Source organism: Manacus vitellinus, unplaced genomic scaffold (genome assembly GCF_001715985.3).
Source record: "Manacus vitellinus isolate BGI_N305 unplaced genomic scaffold, ASM171598v3 scaffold_1_pilon, whole genome shotgun sequence".
Lineage (NCBI taxonomy): Eukaryota > Metazoa > Chordata > Aves > Passeriformes > Pipridae > Manacus > Manacus vitellinus.
The window spans coordinates 41,389,632-41,410,358 of NW_021939396.1; the positions used below are offsets into that span (position 1 = coordinate 41,389,632).

General features: G+C 39.2%; 1 pseudogene; it reads right to left on the minus strand.

Moving 5' to 3' along the window:
• Positions 1-20,727, minus strand: part of LOC108640116 — an 80,444-nt pseudogene that overhangs the window by 48,831 nt on the left and 10,886 nt on the right.

A 20,727-nucleotide genomic window follows, 5' to 3' on the forward strand; every position in this document is an offset into this window, starting at 1 on the left:
TTATATAGAACACTAATACTGAGCCAGCTTTCCTCTTTAACACTTGTGAGGCACTGTTATTGAGAATCAAAAATAAAAGAATGATAAAAATACAGAATTACCCAGAGAGCAAACACACTGTAGGAAAATGCTATTCCTCTTCCACATCTAGAGCACCCCTAGCCCTGCAAGCTCAGGATACATGACACTTAAAAGACGTGGGAGACAGAAAGCTGTGGGAAGGCAAGTCATAAGGCTATTCCTTGTACTTGCCAAAGAAAATGTCACCACATCTACTGTTTGCCACAAAGAGCTGAGGATGAGGGTCAAATGTCAGCATGGGGGGTAGAAACTGGCAGCCAAGAAAGAAGAGGTGGGCAGATGCCTGTGGGGTCTGCCATGAGAAAAAAAAAGCATCTTACAAACCTGTTCACTACAAGTCCCACATTCATAACTGTTTCCAAATGGAAGGCTGTGAAAAGCCAAAGCAAACATTCTCAATTCTTTTTGAACCCATCACACAATATAGGAAAAATATGTGCATTTTATGGTTTGAGGGCACAACCTTTTAATTATGTGTTTGCATTGTCATGTCCAAGACCTTTTTTCTCCCCAAAAATTAATATTTCCTCAAGCAATGCAGCTATTTATCTTGGATGAACATGAATTGAAACAGAATCTGCCTCTGCAGAGAGAGGGACAGAAGAGTTAGAACGTGACACCTAGGGGAATTCAGAACACACTGCAACACAATCCTCATAATTTTTCCAGTGCCTTTTCAACTCAATTTCCTCCAGTTCTCTTAAGAATTTCCAGCTATTGTTTTGCATATGCTGTATGTGCAGGACCACAGAGGCACTTTGAAAACAGAGTATAAGTGCAGGTAATGGGGTAGGTAGGGAGAAACTGAAGCAAATAAAATGCAGGAATTTTCTCTGTACTAGAGCTGAATGAAAAGCAGTTCTGTCATCCAAGACCAGCAAGTGTTCTGGCACATAATCACCTCTCACTTCTCTGTGATAAAGCTCAGCCTCACGATCTAAGGAAGATGTCAATCAACTGCTTTTGCCACTAACAACTTATAGGTGCAGAAAGACCGCAAAGTAATGGTTTACAAATGATATTTAAATTAAAATATATTGAGCCATTGCAAGAAAATTCAGGCCTATTTTGGAAAAGACATTACATTTAGTCATAATTGGGGCTCTCAAAAAACTTACATCTAGTGTTCAAGCATCAACTTTTCCCCCCTTCAAGTCTTAAAGACTTGAAGGCCAACAATTGGCCAACAATTCATACAGTAACTTCCAAAAGATGCATAACACCAAGGACAGAAGCAGAAATACCAGAGTCCATTTTTACTTAATGGATAAGTAAGTGCTAAAGCACCAAGAAGATACTGAAGGAGGACTGTTTCCATAACCAATCTAATTATTATTTCACAATAGAGAAGTTTTTATGAACATACAACACCTTTCAAGATAGAATGTAAAATAAAAAAAGAACCACACAACCAAAAAAACCAAAACCACAACAACAACAACAACCAAAACCAAAAAACAACTTCCTAAGCAATTTACACAACCTACCACTAACATGGACCCAACTTGGCGTGAGTGCCAATAAACAACTACTTAATCAAACACTGTGCAACAGTGTACTAGGAGGGAAAATCCAGGCTTAGTCACTCTGTGTGAATTTTGACATCTGCAAAGATTTTAATGAGATTCTTTTGGGCAAAGCCAGGTGGGTAGCCAAGTCTGGGTTTAGTCATGGGTGAAATTTCCACACACACTAATACTCACAGGCCTTGAATGTCCTGCCGTGGAAGAATGAAAACTTCCCCCTTGTGACCTCAACTTCACTTCTCTGTTGACTAAGCTGAATTGCAGCTGTGCCTTACAACTCACCATCCCCAGGTGTTGCAATCAAGGAGAGCAAAGAACATCCTCTCTAAGTATAAGAGTATCATGTGCAAATACTTTAGCTTCCAGAAGTTTGCCTGGAAAGTACTGTAGTGCAGACTCAAGATGCTCTGTTACAAGAGGAGGGGACCAGGAAACAGAAATATTAAATGTGTTCCAAATGAATTTCAAAATTTTGAAATCTATGAGGCATAACTTGACCAGAGAGACCTGTGAGGCTTTCCATTAGACCACTTGCCTATACTACTGTAAGTCCTTCACTTACTCCATCCAGAAACCCATATTCAACCCCAGCATTAATAGGTACATTGTACAAGGCCCTCATACCTCATGGAAGTCAATTCACAAGGCAAGCAGAGTGATCTACTATTGTTTCCTAATCCAGAAGAAACATCCTTTTTCTTGTTTGTAAACCACTGATGGTATTATCGTTTCTGTAACCTCAAAAAAATTAAAAATAGGAGAAAGAATTTCTCAGTCAAAGTGTTATTTTCAAACTTACATTTCACAGGTAAAAGTTCCAAAAAACCCCCAAAACAAAACAAAAGAACTTTTTTCAGGCAAGCTTGAAACAGACAGGCCAATAATTTATTTCTCTCTGGTTCAATGTGCATGGGACAGTGGTGGTTTATTTAGCTGCAGCAGCAAATGCTCAACTCAACCTTGGCTACAAAAATACCTGAAAACTCAACATACTTACCATTATCACAGTGATGGAGATGGTAAGTCTTGACACTCCACTGGAAAAGGAGGCAGCTCCAATGGCAGTAAAGAAACCTGGATCAATCCACACTCCATGTTCATTGGTTTGAACACCAAAAATGGAAACAAGGATCAATCCCATTATCCTGCCATACAAAGCTCCTGTATACCTGTACACATGAAGAAGAGCAATCCTCTTGGCAGTTTCCTAGAAATGCTTCTAATATTCTGCTGATCCCAGATTAATTTTGTCAACTTCTGTAGAGACTCCGTCCCCACAACCTTCCTTAGTATGGGCATTTACTTAGCACCAATCAGCTATCACAAAGCTGCCAGATTTACCATACCTTGAAGGAAAAAAGACTAACGGTATGTCTGTCTTAATGTCCTTCAAAGCCAAATGAGGATTGACCTTATAGCAATAGTCAAAACTATAGGTCACTGATATACACACTGGGCTATTTCAGTTTATAAGGCCACACTTCTAGAGCTCCAGCCTCATATAATTTCTTAAAATTAAGTCTATCTGCACTCCATAAACCTGGTAAGTAAAATATTACAGCCATGTAACAAATGGGCAAAAAGAAGTAATAGGTATTAATGATCTGCCCAAAAGTAACCAGGAATGAAGCTGTGAAGAGAACTCAGGAGTCCTCAAACCAACCAACACCGCAGAGCTAAACCAAAATGTAGCACAGTTGAGCAGGTAATTGCTGATGTAATACACAAAATTTCATTCTATATGCAAGGAATTAAATATACATATTCAAGTGTCAGACAACAAACCAGACTTGTACATTCACTTTCCAGAAATGGTGAATTACTATTATTTATACAATCGCCATATACATGATATATATTATCTGATTTTTTTTTTTTGATTGTGCATGGGGGAATTACCTCAAATGGTAGAGTGCTTGCTTAGCATGTAAAAGGTAGCGGGATCTATGCCCGCATTCTCCAGTGTCATGTTTTGATGTATGTACTGGGGAATGAGAGGCTGGAAAGCAGTGCCATGGAAAGGGACCTGGGGATCCTGGTTAATGGCAAGTTGAATATGAGTCAGCAGCCAGGAAGGCCAACCATGTCGGGGGGGCATCAGGCAAAGCGTCGCCAGCCGGTCGAGGGAGGGGATTGTCCTGCTCTGCTCTGCACTGGTGAGGCCTCACCTTGAATATTGTGTGCAGTTTTGGGCACCACAAGATAAGAAGGATATTAAGCCATTAGAGTGTATCTGAAGGAGGGCAACAAAGATGATGAAGGGCCTTGAGGGGAAGCTGTATGAGGAGCAGCTCAGGTCACTTGGTCTGTTCACCCTGGAGAAGAGGAGACTGAGGGGAGACCTCATTGCAGTTACAACTTCCTTGTGAGGGGAAGAGGAGGGGAAGGCACTGATCTTTTCTCTGTGGTGACCAGTGACAGGACCTGAGGGAATGGCCAGAAGCTGTGTCAGGGGAGTTTTAGGTCAGATAGTAGAAAAGGGTTTTTCAGCCAGCAGATGGCTGGACCCTGGAACAGGCTCACTAGGAAAGTGGTGATGGCACCAAGCTCATCAGAGTTCAAGAAGCATTTGGACAATGCTCTCAGGCACATGGTGTGATTGTTGGTGTAATGCAGGGCCAGGAGGTGGACTTTGATGATCTTAGTGGATCCCTTTCAGTTCAGGATATTCTGTGACTCTATGATTTGAGGAGGATCGTCTTGCACCATTACACAACTTTTTCCAATTTATTCATACAATGGACCTATTTGATTGATGGATGCAGTTCTGGAATTGTTTTTAAAACTATATACAGTTCTACAATGTTTACAAAAATTAGGTTATCAGTTAAGAAACATGGGTGCTGGCAGATAGACTTGACCATATCTATTCAGCCAAGAATCCCATGTTTCAACAAACACTATATATTAAAAATTGACTTAGACAACATTTTGGGAAGGGCAGGAAGTGAATACACAGGGATAGAGCAATGGCAGAAAGCTGTGCACACAACTAATTCTTTTTAGACTTTTTTTCAGTATTTGAATTGCATTATGCACTCTTCAGCCATGACTCCTTGCTTGCTGAACATTAAGCCTCTCAGCATTACTGTAAGAACCTTGCTCTACTCTACAACAGCTTTCTAAAAACTACAACAAGAGACCCAGTTGTAGTTTTCTCCAAAGTCTAGGGTGTTGATTTTCAAGATTAAGGTTCAGGCTATTACGTGCATAAGAAACAGATGAAGAGTCTGGATCTGAACCCGTATTTTTACAGTTACAGAGATGGAGCCAGAAACTGAGGCTCCTTCTGGGTCCCCAAAGGATTCAAATGCTCTATACTTGGAAAGTCCACAGTTCTGGCTATGGTCCTTGCACAGCTATTGTCAGACTATATTTCTTCATTCTTTTCCACAATTTTAGCATCTCTTTCCAAGCAAACCATCCTATTCTACCTATATAGCCTCCTCCAAGCACTCATAGCTTTGCTATTGCCAAGCTTTCAACCTCCAATTCAGATTGTTACTAGTCAACACAGGCCTTTTGTAGAGGAAGTGCAAACCAGGATGGGTGGAGCTTACAGCACAGAATAATCAGGCCACTGGCAACTGCAGAACCTGCCATTCAACAGCTAAGGATGAAATAAAATGCCAAAGCAGTGCACAGGGATATGTATCCAAATTTTTCATGAGTCCCATGTTCAAAAAGATATGTGATCCCTTACTTCCCATTTTCAACTGGAAGTGCAGCAGCTGCAACACAGACGAAGACATGTGCAGAGATAGAAAATATTAAAAGGTTCCTTTACAAAAATGCAGTTTGTAGTAGTTCTCATTTGCCTAAACTTTATTAAAAAAGCAGACTTTTCATGACAGCTTCAGCATCTGGGGCACTTCCAGGAAAATAAGGAATATACATTCTCTCCAGTCTGGTTCTCTGTGATGTTAATCCTGATCTAAATAAAGAGAAACTACAGCCATTTAAGCCAAAGAAAAGCAACAGTACTACTTCAGCAGGGCTCTTTCCCCATTCCTTTCAGAGGCAGTAACTCAGCATCTTCCCAGCACATTTGGCTCAAATATGGAACTTAGTTCTGATATGTCAGAAGGGAGCACTGCATTACTTTAAAGAAAACCTGTGTTATGAGCAAATATACCTTGATATCGCCTCAAGTTATTTCACTTTCTTCCCAGGTATCAATCACTTAGCTCCCCTTACCTTGACTGAAGGTTTGATTAGAATATCTGACTTCATCTGGACCAATCCATGTGCTTGAGGAACAGCTATATTCTGAACTTTCCCTCTTGAGCTGATTTATGCTTAAATATTAAAAACAAACAAAAGAATTATTATGGATGAATATAACTTACCTTACTGCCTGTCCAGAATGTAGCTACTAGAAATACATCTTACACAAGAAGCCACCTTTCCCTTATATTTCCCAATTAAGTTGTTTTGTTAACTAATAAATCTAGTTTACTAGATCAGTTTATTATTTATTCTACTAATCTATCTGGTTTATTACATAAACTTCCTCATGCCAAAACTCAAAATTCCCCAAACAAGGAATCACTTTACGCTGCCTAAACCCAGAAAACAAGGGAAAAAAATTATTAAAATGCACAACCTGGCCTTGATCTCTTTGTCCACACAACATTGTAACTCTATAAAACAGGATTATCCGACCAAAAATGAAGCATTGCTGACAGCAAACACTTTGGTGGGTAAGCTCAGCATCCCAAGCTGATAGAAGCATTTGCAGTTAGAAAGCTTTGCACTGGAGAGCGCCATGGAGAGCTGGAAGGACTTAGAGGTCTCCTCTTCCACAGCAGCACAGGCTATACTCAAACCACACCTAAAAGATGTTTGTCCAACATGTTCTTAAAGCTCTCCTCTGGTAAATACTGGCACCAGTTATTTCAACATTTTGCAACATAGACTGCCGGTTATCATGCTGACCACAGCCAGCATTTCTGCACAGCACTACTATTCCTGGACACTTTCTCAATCTCTGTCATCTGGAACAATTGAACTCTCCAAGCAGGTATGACTTCCTTCTTCCAGTTTGGAAAGCCTCCAGCATGTTTCGGACATCACCACAACCTAAACAGTAAAAATATAAACTCTGTTCCTGGAACAAAGAGCAGGAGATCTCTGTTATTTGACCCACTTGATCCCCACTCAGAACTACAAGGAAAACTTAAAATGCAGCCAACATCTAGTGCTTAAAAATTTCTTCCAGACCCAAGATTGGCAACAAAAGGGACATAAGATACTTCCCAATCCTGTATTAGCTTTTTACATTATTCCAACCACTCAAACAAGAATATATTCCAAATTCATAATAGTCAATAAAAAACCAAAAACCTGATTACTCTGTCCTGCTTTAGAAGTCATATGACTGTGTAACTCACTTATATCAAAGACTCAAGTTCTATACATGTCTTTGCTACCAGTAAAGGATTGCATACACAAAAAACAGCACAACTGAGAAGCAATTTGAAGCTTGCAGCAATGCCAAAATAACAGAGAGAGAAACAACAGAAGAAAGGTTGTTTTACAATTAAAGTACAAATGGTTGAGCAAGAAGAACAAAGCACAGACAACGGAGGTGTAGGACTTTAGTTTACACATGGGGTTTTGTACCACTAACTCTTTCTGTTCGAAATCAGTATATTTAGTAGAGACAGATTTCTCCCTGGTGGAGGACTGCACTGCCACACTGCAGGAATACATGTGCAGTACTGAGACTTGCTGATGGAAGAAGCCCACTGCTTCTCTACCTCCTTCTCCTGCCTTCCCATGACCTCTTAGTCCTCCTTCTCCAAGGAATCCAAGTGCTTCTCCAAGTCCTACAAAACACTACTGAAAGAACTGTTCAGTATAAATGTATGAGGATAAGCTATGATAGAAGTGTTGTCATACTGGCATAGCCAAATACAGACCCATCTGGAGCTGCAGGTCTTTTACTATCACAGTTTAAGAGCAAAACCGTACACTTGACTGAGTTGGATCACTACAAAAGACAAAATTCAGTATCTTACAATTATTTTTTTTGTTATATAATTCTTATTGGATCTCTTAAAGTAGCAAGGGTGCTTATTACTAATCTGCTGGATCTAAAGAGGGTAATGATATTTATCTGCTTCTGGAGCACTGACTATCTCACATCATGCTGAGATGAGCCAAATCTAAATGATCCTAACCAAACTCTTACAACTGCAATCATAATTCCCTTTTTCAATTCCTAAGAACAGGAGAATAGTGAACAAGCTTCTTTTCCACATTTAGTCTTACTACAAACTTATTAGAGACATTGTCACTACTTTCAGCATTTGCATGGTCTTACAAAACCCAGAACAATTTGGTGCTTAATTCCTTTTCAGATCTATCCATTTTCAACAGGATATACTCCTTATAACTTGTAGTCACACCAAATAATAAATTGGCACTGAGACCATTCAGCCTCTAGGCTGCATCAGCATGACTATTTTTGATTCAGAAACAGAAAAAAAAAAAGCCATGAAATTATCGTGGTTTCAGATGTTTTTCCTTCAGAGCAAAAATAGTTTTGTTTTGAAAAATAACATTTTGCTAGCATTTAGTCCTTAAAATAAAAAAGGATGTCAGGGTGAGGAAAAAGGCTCTTCCCACAACAATCCAAATAGGCATAGACACCAAGTCCTGGTACCAAGTGACAAAGTTTGCTTTTATAAAGAATATGCAAATACATAATCTAGCAAACAATACTGAATCAGGTATTGCAAGTCAAATAACAGGCTAGAATTGGTGGCAAGCATGGAAAAGCATGTCTGCTTTCTATAAACTTAAATAAGCTGTTAAGAGTCCAATCACCAATGGCAAGTTATTCAGTTAAAGTTTGTTTTAAGCAACATAGAAATGATGCTGTCCCCTTGGAAGGAGGAGTTCATAAATTTTCCAGATTTATGAATTTGTAAAACTACAAGTTGGTAGTGACAACTGTGAAATCAAGCTGTCATTTAACCTTAATCTGAGCAATTCTTTTTCTACTTCCTCTGGATTCCTCACACATATTTTTCAAGAAAGCTTTTTGTACTGCAAAACCTGTATCAGATTCAAGGATCTCTTCAACAACATAACCTACAAAATCCTTAGCCATTCAGTCATATATTCCCTACCTGTTTATTAACACAGTATTTGCCATTTTAAGTCCCGGGATTACAGTTTCTGCTGTAGCCCCTGATGGGTTGCCTATTCATGTTCCTACAGAGAGGACTGATCACTTATGTCCCTCAGCCAATAGCAGTCAACAGGAGCTCAGAATAACAAAGGTTTTTCACCAGCTTCCAGTTCCAGTTTTCCAGTTCAAGCACAGCCTGTCTCCTATAGGCTAATATACCTATCTAAAAGGCCTAAAAACCTTTAAAAGCAAAATCAGGATTCTAAATTGAAAAAGTGCTCATGTGATACATACAGCCATTTTTCAGGCTCTTTTCATTTTTTTAGCTCCCTTTTGTTTGTTTCTTTCTTTCTCTTTTTTTTTTTTCTTTAATTTGACATGATAGCAAATGCCTCTCACTGGAGAAGTTTAAGTGTGATTAAATTTCAATGATTAAAAGATAAGTATGACTTTTGTCTTTACGTGAATTCATTTTAAACACTCAGCTATGACACACCTTTGGCTATTTTCCATCCCAAATCCTTGTAACAGCTAATTGGAAGAAACAGTTATTAACTGTATTCACATATATATGCTCATAGTGAGCCCCCCTACTTACATTTCTGAGTTGTTTCTCACCTGGTAGCTTCTCACAACAGGAATGAAAGAAAAGAAATATAGTAAATACACTGCAACAGTTGTCATACATACCTGCAGGCATTGTGAGATGTAAACTATTCTGAGATGTAAAAACGGACAAAAAAAAAAAAGTGAATTGTCTAAACTGACTAATGCCAGCAGTTACCACAAGGACTCTGTCCTTTTGTCTTGCCCATGTATCCGAAAAGATCACCATTTGCTCATAAGCAATGAGTAAGATTCATTCAGTCTAACTTCAGGGACTCAGTTGTTGCAACTGGATAATCGGTCTCCGACTCTGTGGCCATCAGAGACCACCGCTACCTCCAGAAGGACTTGAAGCATGTGGAATCCTCTACAAATGGACAGCCTCCCCACCATGCCCCACAGCAGGCAGTGGAAACACAGCCAGACAGAGTTCCTTGCAGGCTGCTGGCCCCTGACTGCAACTTGAGCACAGCAAGGGCTCAGGATCTGTGTCTTTCATTAAGGACCTGTTTTTCTGGTTGGTGCTTAAAATTATGCTGTGTGTCAGAAACGGTCCACTGTTTCAATTTAAATTCCTCCCTACTTATGCAGATTTGAAGTCCCTGGTCAGTATGAACAGCTAAATACTTGTTTCTTACTTGCCAACTTATTACTTCCCTTCTCTCATAGGGAAGATGTTATGAAAGGACTAATATTTAGTTAATCAATGGAAATAAGTTCCTAGACATCATAGCAATACTAGACAGCTATAAAGCCTAATGTTGATTAGATGCTACACAGTAGAGACACAGCATTGCAATCCAAATGGATGAAGACACTTTATCAGGTCCTTCTAGTTTTCCACATATCCATTTTGAAGGAAGCATGAATGAAACCAAAAACATTTGAAATAGAGCACAGTAGAAGGTGTTTTCAATGGCCACTTTGCATTCACCAAAAGCAAAGGGAATTTTTTCATGAGATGACTACATTTCAGTGATGCTTATTTTTCAGTGCAACATAGTTCAATATAACACAGTTATATTTCATTAAAAACTCATGTTCATTTTTTTATCTTAATTGAGGTTAATTTACATTTCTGTATAAATGAAGATATGCCCAAAGTTAAAAAAAAAATAAATTAGAATATATTTAAGAAGACATCTGGAGAAAAAGTACTGGAACACACAACCGTAGTAGTAATATATTTTCCAAGCACAAAGTTTCATGCACTCTGTGGATCACTATAAAACAGTTCAGATAGCACATTTATAGAAACCTTCAAGCTGAGATTCAGCTCTGTGCAGCTGTGATGAATTGTCAGACAATTCTACCTCAAGTCTTTGTTTTCCTGTATCTCAAAGATTATAAGCTTATGGGCAGAACACATCTACATCAGATAGATGTAACTGGGAGTAGTTCAGCCTTCACAAAGCTCAGGTCAGGTTTTATTTCTGAAAACTTGACTCTGGGACAGTTCAAACCCAGGTCAATTTTTTGCCAAAGCTTCGAAGTCCAAAGGGAGCTAGGAGGACAGATAGCCTGGAGCCAGTGGTTACATATTTAAAGCAGTAGCCTATCTTCACAGCTTGGTAAAAAAGAAAATAATCCTCTCAAGTATCCTTTTAAAGTTTTGACAGCTTATATATTAAGTATATATGCATATATTCTTAAATTGTCCACCCTGCCCATGGAAACACTGAGCTTTTGGAACAGAAGCATTAGTCAACGTGAATAAAAAAAATAGAGAAGAAAGATAGCTCTGCCAGATTCTTGGCAAAACATTATCTACATCGTGATTTCCTCACAGAGAGAAAGGTGATGAACTGAGGAGAAGCAAATAAAGGCCAAGGAGCAGAAGGGCACTTAGGAAGACAGCTTTGTCTAATCTATGGGCTGAAGATTAGATATTCAATTCCAGTCAAAGGAATGGTACTCCGGGTTATGTTGTGGGTGTGGAAGATACCACGATGGGTTCTTTCCAAGTTTAAATGCAAACTGGTTTAAACAAGATTATTTTTGGTTAAAGTCACTGTGACATAGTTTCTTTCAGTTGCTTGATTATGTGAGTTTATTTTTTTAAAAAAAAGTATGGTTCTCTCAGATCAAACAGTTTCTTTCCTGCCTTTTTCTGCCAAGTTATAATAAAATAAGGACTGTGACCTGAGTAGGATCTTCTAGAGCTAAGAAAAAAGGAAAAACAGTCTGAATAAGAGTTCATGCTACAAAGTTAAGGTAAAAAAACAGTATTAAAAAAAATACAGGATTAAGGTAAAAATATATAAACAGAAGAGCTCTTGTAAGCACTACAACCCTACAAAACACATGCTGTTCTCCCAGTTTCAGGTATGATCTGGCAAGGTGCTAATGGCCCCATGAACTTTTGGAGTCAGTAAGACACCACTCTTAAACAACATAAAATAACTCTTAGGAGGTGCTTTCTTTATATGTGACACTAAATCTTTGCTAGCTGATCTTACATTTAATCCTATAGTGTCTTCTAACATACTGGCTCTTACTGGCTTCTGTTGATGCATGTTTTGGTTTTCATTCCAAAGAGTAATGAGTGTTTTTTACATGCTTAACCAGTTTAGCAACATCTTTGTAATGTATGATGAGAAAGCCAAAGCTTTCCCAATAGTAGGGGAAACAGCTGTCAAACACAGCACTCCGGCTCCAAACTGTTAAAATAAAAATTGTTACAAAGCTGACCTCTTGCAAATAGAGGTACTTTGGAAACTATGGCTTTTCTACAGGACTAATGGGAGTCACACGTGGGACTCTGCTCCTCGTCCTGCTGGTTTGAAAACTGGATTTGGGTTAGGATGTCTCTTTGCAGTGCTCAACAGCACAAAGCCACAAACTCTTTGCAAGACCTGAGATTAAAGCTGTAGCACAATGTGAGAAGGCTGGTCAGGGGAAAGGTTCTCCCTGGAGCCAAGAAATCCAATTTTTCCTACAGTCCTTACTCACTCCTTCAAACATGGAAACAAAAAGCTTGAAGTTAGCTTCCTTGGGCTGTCTTGTCTCAGCAGATGCTGAGCCAACACAGCTGCCAACATCCTGCCGCTAAGAGGAGCTGAAATTCAGCTGTCATCGCCAGCACAGGCATGCTCCAGCACAGTCCTTTCACCAGGATCCCTCCTTCCTCTTTTCTTCCTACCTGAGGTCAGATTTCACCTCTGATGTGCCAACAGAGAACCCAACAAGTAAGGTTGCTGTTCTGAGCAAGGAGCAGGACTAGGCAGAGGAGGAGGCAGACTGCCAGAGCACATACAGAACTCTTCTGACCCTATGTATGGAGAGGCAAACCAATGGGAAACAGTCTGTGGAGAGCTTACAGAGACTTAGCCATGCGCCTCGACCTATGGTTATTTACGCTTTTAGCTCAACAGTTTCCCCTCTCATATTTAAAATACTAATTGTTTTCTTCCCAGTATCATCCATGTTGTTAATGCAAGTCAAGATGATTGCCTTTCCCTGAAACTTACATCTTTTTGCTGGCTTGGAGTAGAAGCTGCTGAAGGAATGCCTGGGGCTGACAAGAGGAGAGCATCTACATGGCCAACTCACTGGTTTACAATCAAGCAGCCCTCTCTCCAGGAGAGAGGGAAGAGAAAGTACACAACAGTATTTACAGAAAACATATGTGAATACATAATACACACTGGCAAGTCTGCCTAAAAGAGGGCAGAAGAAAGGGGCTTCAGTGTGCATCAGTTTCGCTAAAGATATGTCATCTCAACACTTCAAAGGATCAGAAAACTCCTCAGAAGCACTTCATCAAAAATACTGGAAATAAAGGAAACTTATGACAAACAGGTATTCATTGGAAAAACTTGCAGAGAAGCCTAAATTCACACAATTTACTAAAAGTGCAGTAGAAAAGTTCTGAAGGTTTCCTTCCTTCAAATTTAATCATAGGATAGTATGCACTGAAAGGGACCTTCAAGATCATCTAATTCCAATACCTCTGCCATGGGCAGGGACATCTTCCACCAAACAAGGTTGTTCAAAGCCCCATCCAACTTGGCCTTGAACACTTCCAGGGATGGGGAATCCACAATTTCTCTGGGCAACCTGGCCCTACAACCTTCACAGTAAAGAATTTCTTCTCAATATCTAATCTAAACCTACTCTCTTTCAGTTTGAAGCCACTGTCACTTGTTCTATTACTAAATGCTCTTGTAAAAGTCCCTCTCCAGGCTTCCTGCAGGTCCTCTTTAGGTACTGGAAAGCTACAAGTTCTCCTCAGAGCCTTCTCGTTCTCCAGGCTGAACAATCCCAACTCTCTCATCTGTCTTTAAAGGACTATTAAGTTCATAATGTTCTTCATAACAAAATACTTAAGTTATAACCAAAGCATAAAATTGAAAAGTATGAAAATGATAAAAATATGGGAACCTTCTGTGTAAGATAAAACAAAGGCAGGTATTCTTCCCAAGAATGCCAAGGCAGTGGAAGGATTAAAAAAAAGGTTTATTTCAGATGCGAGGACCATTTCTCAAGGATGCTATGCAGCTGGCCTCCAGAGAAAAAAGGCAATACTCTGCCTTCTCCAAGCCTTTTGTATCTTCTTTCTCTCCTCCCCCCACCCCCTCTGGCCCAAGGAGGCCTTAAACATGTCTGCAAACATGTTATCTCTGTGCATACCCGGGAGAGAGAGAGCTTGCTCACAGCTTCTCCCTGGGACTTTCTCTGAAATGCAGAAGGAAGGAAAAAAAAAAAATCTAACCCATTTGAGAACGCATTTTGCAGTCTTCCTAAGTGAAACCAGTTCTAGGTTTGCGTTAGAAATTCTTCCTAAATTCCACCTTTCCCTTATATTTTGCCTATACCCTTCTTCTTCCAATGGCATGTCCCTCCCCAAAGCCATACAACACTAAACAGAAACTCCAAAGCCTAGATGTAAAGTGGCCCCATCATGTTTTATCAGGACATTTGAGCCTTCCATAGACTGCAAATAAATGGAAAAGCACACCAACACAACTGCTGCATATCACTAAGCTGATGTAGTATCATCAGAGTGAAACAGCAGTGAGGTAAAATAATTCAAGCATGAAAACCAAACTAAAACAAACAAACAAACAAAAAATATCTTCTCCATTCTCATATAACCACCAACATTAAGTACACATATGTATTTTGGAAATCTATATGTTTGCTGTACTTTGTTGCAATTATCAAGTACCAGCAGGTGAGATTCACTTTTCAAGCCAGCAATTAATGACCTACATTAGCCACTGTAAATATTGTAGAATCAAGAGAAACATATTATTTACTTACTAGGATAAGCACAGCCTCCAACAGCTTGCTTGTTTTTCTAGGGGATAATTTTGGAATTGAATTAAAGAACTGCATACGTAGTTTATTAACCTTTATATTTAGGGAAACAAAGAAAGCTCCTAGAAGACCTCCAAACACACCAAGGAGGATGGTCAGAATGAAGGCCAAGATGTTCATGTCCAGTAAGTTCTTAACCTGAGTCAAAGAAAGGAGAAAAAATGTCCTGAGCATCCTGCCAGTGACATGAACTATTGCACCCTCTCTCACAAAACCCGATACTTCAAAGTTATTTCTGTACAGGAAATAAATCTCTCCTTGTGGTTTAGGTAATTCAGCTAATTAATTTGAAGCTGATCTCTTCTTGCACACCTCCCAGGAGTGGAAACAAGCAGGTGTGCACTGGTGCTGGCAGACATAGCAGAAACCTCTGTGATGTACTTCACTTACCACTAGCACTCAGCACTCAAGTTACATCCAAATAACATGACATGATGGCCTTAATGAGCACTTCAAAAGACTGATGAACCCAAGCTTTGCTGAATGTTCACTTATTAAGTGTCAACTTGCATCCATGTGCATTGAGATAATTTATAAGTAAATTTATATAAGTAAAACTGTGGAAATTGATGCCGAGCTAGAACAACTTGCAGAACAACAAATCACAAGCACAGAACATAATCTGGCAGCTGTAATAGTAATTGAATTTTCTGCTTGACTCCTCAACAAGCAGCAAGGATGAAAGCAATATCATGTTTTAATTTTATCTTCCAGTCAACAAAAAGGGGTCAACAGGTTGGTGGCAATCTATTAAAAGCTGTGATGATATTATTTCCCTAGCCCAAGCTTAGGGTTACACAGCTTTTTGTTATGATTGGGATCTGGACAAAGTAAGAGATCACAAAATGCAAAAAAATCTACATGGCAAGAAGCAGGAAGGGCACATGTCAAGGGTTGCCTGCAATAAAACCCCCTAAACTGGTATAATCTTGGGGGTAGGGGACAGGAGAAACTGTCAGGTGTCAGTCTGCCTTGAATTGCTTCACCTTGAGCTCCTCTTACTGTTCAAACTCTTTTCTTCTTCCTTCTCTTCTTCTTGAACTTTAATCTTATTCTTGGTCTTGCTACAGCTAGCCTAGAGTTTAACAAATTCACCAGGTGTCTGTACTAAACACGGGTGGTATTTCCTGAGAGGAGAAATGCCAGGGTCAAAACCCACCCAGGCTTCAAGGGGTGGTTCACAGGGTGCTGCAGAAACTGGGTCTGGAAGAGAATGCCTAGCCATTCCTAGGCACCAGAAGATCGACACCCGCAAGCCTACACTTGCAGGGACTACAACAGGACTACAACAGTCATATATGTAGGTACTCTGTGTACTAAGAAAAACATTAATAATGCTATTTTTAACAATAGCTGTAACAATATCCATGTTTTTCCAAAGAATTTAAAGGGATCTAATGTTTAAGGCATTGAAATTCCAAGAGAAGTAGCCTAATTTGAAGTAGAAAAACATCTGTTTTATTTACTGCAGGATCGAAATATCTTGCATTACATTCTTTCTAATTCCAATCCTTCACTAAAACTAAAAATAGACAGCTCGATTTTATTATTTTTTCTCCCTACCTCCATTTTTCCAAAGGAAAAGATATACTGAGGTATTTGCTTTAAGGTAATATATGCACATTTCACTGCATGTGTGTGGCAATAAAAGTAAAGTCAAGACAGCCAGCATGTTCTACATGCTGGGAATGAAAGGTGGCACAGTATACTGTTTGTTTTTGTTGTAATATCAACCATGAGCTTTGGCCAGTCATCAAGAAAAAAATGGTATCTACAGAGCAAATTTCACCTTTAGAATTAATCCAATGGTCTAAGTAAAAATAAAGTGAAGTTTCCTGAAAATCTCATGCTCTGGAGTACAATAAAATCCCCTTGTAACATTATCCTAGGTAGAATGAAACTAAAAAAAATAATAAAACAAAATCATCATTTTCTTGAGAAACATAACCCACAAGCTTTAAACTCAGAGTTTATCTACTGTAAACTGTGTTTGCTTAATGCCACAAAATATACAAGAAGCAAAATTTCCCCTGAGCCCCATGCCCAAATATTTCTGGTTATCTGTACCATATTGAGAGCCAAAAACTATTGAACCCTGCCAGAAGTTATGTTGTTAATAATTTTAGCTAACTTTTCCCTCTAAGATAGAAGGAAAGAAAATCCACTGCTCTTTCCAGAAAACATCCTGAACTGAGTGTTAAAAGAGCAATGCTTATTGTAAAATAGCAACTGAAGTGAATCCACTTTCCCCTGGGTGTGCAGCTGTTAATTACAAAACACTTTGGCTTCAGCAATGAATCTGGCTTCAGAACGCCTGACCTCTTTCCTGCTCACATAGTCTCACCTTTCTGCCACAAACTTTTATCTTCTTGGTGTGTAACTGCAGCTGTTTGGGGGCTACACTATGAGTTGGTCCACAAAAAGGGTTTGGGCCGAAAACCCATGTCTTCTCTATTTTCCCCTGCTAAACTAGTGGTAAAGCAAATATTTCAGGGAGCATGCACACAAAAAATATTGCCCATTTTCCCAACCAAGGTATAGCTACAGTGAGAAATGCCATAATCTTTTTAGTTTCTGCATTGCTAGAGATATACAAGCCAAAAGAAATTCAGAGATAATTGAAAGTGCTCAGGCAATTGCCATAGGAAAAATTTATATAGTAGCAAAAAATGAATTAGGATTCAGAATACCAGAGTTTATTTCTAGCTCTCTAATTGATCTCCAAGTCAAATACAAAGAAGAATATTTAGGCAACAAGAAGGGAAGATCATGATACTTGCACATCACTATTGAATATTGCTATCTTGCAATAAAAATGAGTGAAAGACATGATAATAAAAGCAACTACTTTCAGGTGGACATAAGGTAAAATCCAAAGATAAGGCTGTGTCATGCTGGAAGGAATAAAGCAAAGGTAGGTGAGGCTGAAGGTCACCTCTGTTTTGCAACCAGGAACAAACAGTGATTACAGTTTTTCAAATGTTTAATCTGGAAGCACCAAGGAATAGGGGCACAGTACAGCACTGTCTGCAGCAACAGCTGAGAGCTTGATCCAGCCACAGGAGAGGACAGCCTATTTAAGAGCTTCTCTGCCTTTTCCTTTACTTCGAAATATCCCTCCTCTATCCAGCACCAACACAGAAAGTTATCTTAATAACCAATATGATTGGTTAATAAGCAAACAATAGATACTTTGTCTACTTGCTCGCTATAATTTAGAACAAAACAAATCTCTCTTGTATTTAAGTGGTCGCCAGATGTAAAGTGTAAAGACATCCATATCCACTGATCTGATAATTGTACATATCCCAGCCTTTCCCCTTCTCAGTCCCCCTTTCCTGCTTCTCCCCCAACAATAATGCTGAAGGAGACAAGTCTAAACTCCTGCATCTATTTTCCCCCACATCCACACAATATGTACCCAAAATAGAATTCTTTTCTCTGCCTCAAAAAATTCAAAATGGCCCCTGTAAACAAAGCCATAGAGTTAAGAGGACACTACACCCGTGGTGAAGGTGGCCATCAAGCAGCAGAATAAGCCTTGCCAGACCAGCCTTATGTCCCCGAACGAAGCCATCCTTCTCAAGCAAACAAGGGGGGGCATGAAATACCAAAGTTATGCCTGCTTCTGCAGCAGCCATAGTGAAACTGCATCTGCAACAGGTAGAAGAGTCAAAATTTGGGTAACAGAGGTAAAAAAGAGAAAAAAAAAATAACCATAATTTCCTGTCAAAGCTGGGTTTACGTGGCTGAATTTAAACACACGATGGTTTATTATAGGGTCATTAAAGTGCCTTGCATCTCTACAACATGAGTTCAGACGTGTCTTGACCTCTGACTGACAAAATCTCAACCCTGTAACATCATTTGGAGACCACTGTGCCATGACAGTGAGCTGCTGAACTAGCACCAACCATACTAAGGCCAGGAAGATGTTCCACTTCAAATCCTGCAACAGTGCAGTCACAGGAGTGAAACACTGCAGTGAAAAGAAAGGTAAGAAAGCTTACAATTCACTAGAGAATAAGAGTACATCCCTGGAGCCTGCAGGCTCAACATGCTGCCTCAATTTATAAATGTCTGATAAATCCACAGGGAACACTATACCTTGTCTCCCTCCCCGCAAAGATATGGAGCCCACATATGTCCCAACTTCTGTTGCTGTAAGCAGCACAAGGAGTTCAAATGCTGAAGATCTGCACTATGAGCCACTGCCAGTAAAGAAAAAAAGGAGGAAAAAGAAGGAGGAAAAAGAAGGAGAAAAAAGAGGGGGATAATAATTACACTATTATAAAAAGGCACAAGAACAATCTTCCTTTATATATCTATATTATATATTTTCCCATACACAACATAATTTGCTTTCCAAAATACCTATTTCATTCTATTAAAACAACATCCTGAATCAGACAAATGTTACATTTTTAATGGAGGACACAGTGTACAAAACAGAGAGAGGGATTTAGAAAGAGGAAATAAAATTATGCTTGAATTCTGTCTTAGAAAAATAGAATCAAGACCAGCCATTGCAGGAGTTACTGCAGTAATGCTGATACATCTAATGCACTAATCAATAGTGCTCACAAGCTTATAAAACTTGTATCCTCTGGATGTGCTACCTGAGACCTCAGGGGTAATTTACAGACATGCTGAGCACTCAGTACTAACTGAAGTCAACAAGTATACAGAACACTTGAACCTACTTTAACACCAAAAGACACTAGGGGAGTGGGAGTATGTCATCCTGGTCTTTGTGAAGAAGTGAGGTCTCAGACTGAAATTTGTCTCTGCTGCTCACCAACAACCCTCTCCATGAAGGGGACATCCATACAACCTGTCTCTCCCAGGATGGTTCCTGACTGTAAGCTAATGCTTCTTTCTAATTATACTGTAACTGGATTCTGCACAGAAAAACAAACATTTTTTATACTTTTCTGACTGCAATTGCTGATTTCTTCCATGAGTAACATTTTGTTTAATCATCACATCGCAGATTTATTTAAATGACTGATCTTAAAAGCCTAAAGGCAACGGAGATCCCACATCATCCCTTTGGTGCTTTTTGATTTACTTTTAAGCTACAGATAGTTCACAAGTGACTGTTTATTTGAAATCTTTCTATTTCTTTAGAAAATTAACACTCAGGAGTCTTTATCTTTACTTTAAAAAAATAAACAACATTGTCTAGAGTTTTATATGTCAACATGACAAAAATACCATCCAGATGACATAAACTGGTTGCAGTTTCTTTTTCTGGAAACTAATCTCATTAATTTCAGTAGAATTGTTCACATGAGAGAGTTTACCAGCATTATCTCACAGACATGCATGAGCAGAGAAGAGCCAGACTAAAAAAGTGTCACAAAAAATTTACTTTTTCAAAACTTGAAAAATAAAGCAAGGCCCACCCATGCACATTGTGCAATTCCCATCATCTCTTTTTTCCTGGGACAGCATCATTAATTTAAGGGTAGAGTCCATGTGTAAAAATCTTTCATTTTTCTCCCTCCTTATATAACCCAGAAGGCAATGGGAAAAAAAGTCTTCTGTATTAATGTATTAAACAACCTGTGAACTTTGTTTTAATTAAAGAACTCTTGTTTAATTAATCAACTTTCTTTTGATTAGAGTGGGTGGCTTTTTCCCTATTCCAAAATGACAAAGAGCAGAAAGATTTAAAGATTGCAAGTGCAGCATCTCTGTTTCCCTTCCAGATGCAATGGGCTCACTGATGACTCACCAGACACTCTGGGGCACTGAAGACATGTGGCAGGGCAGCCCTTGCAAACCAGGAGAGCACTAAAAGTGATGTCATACAATTGAAGGCACTCTTTGGTAAATCAGATGCAGCTAAAGGCAGAGGAGGACAGAGCCTTAGCCTGCGTGCAGCAGCAGAGCTAGATTGGTTTCAACAGATTTAAACATGGAATATGCTGAGTATGTCTTTTAAATATGCAAAGTACTGTTGACATAAAGGAGGAAGCTACTAAAGACTTTCAGATTCCTGACTCAGAGACTTAAATGTCTCTTCTGCAAGGGGTATTATGATGA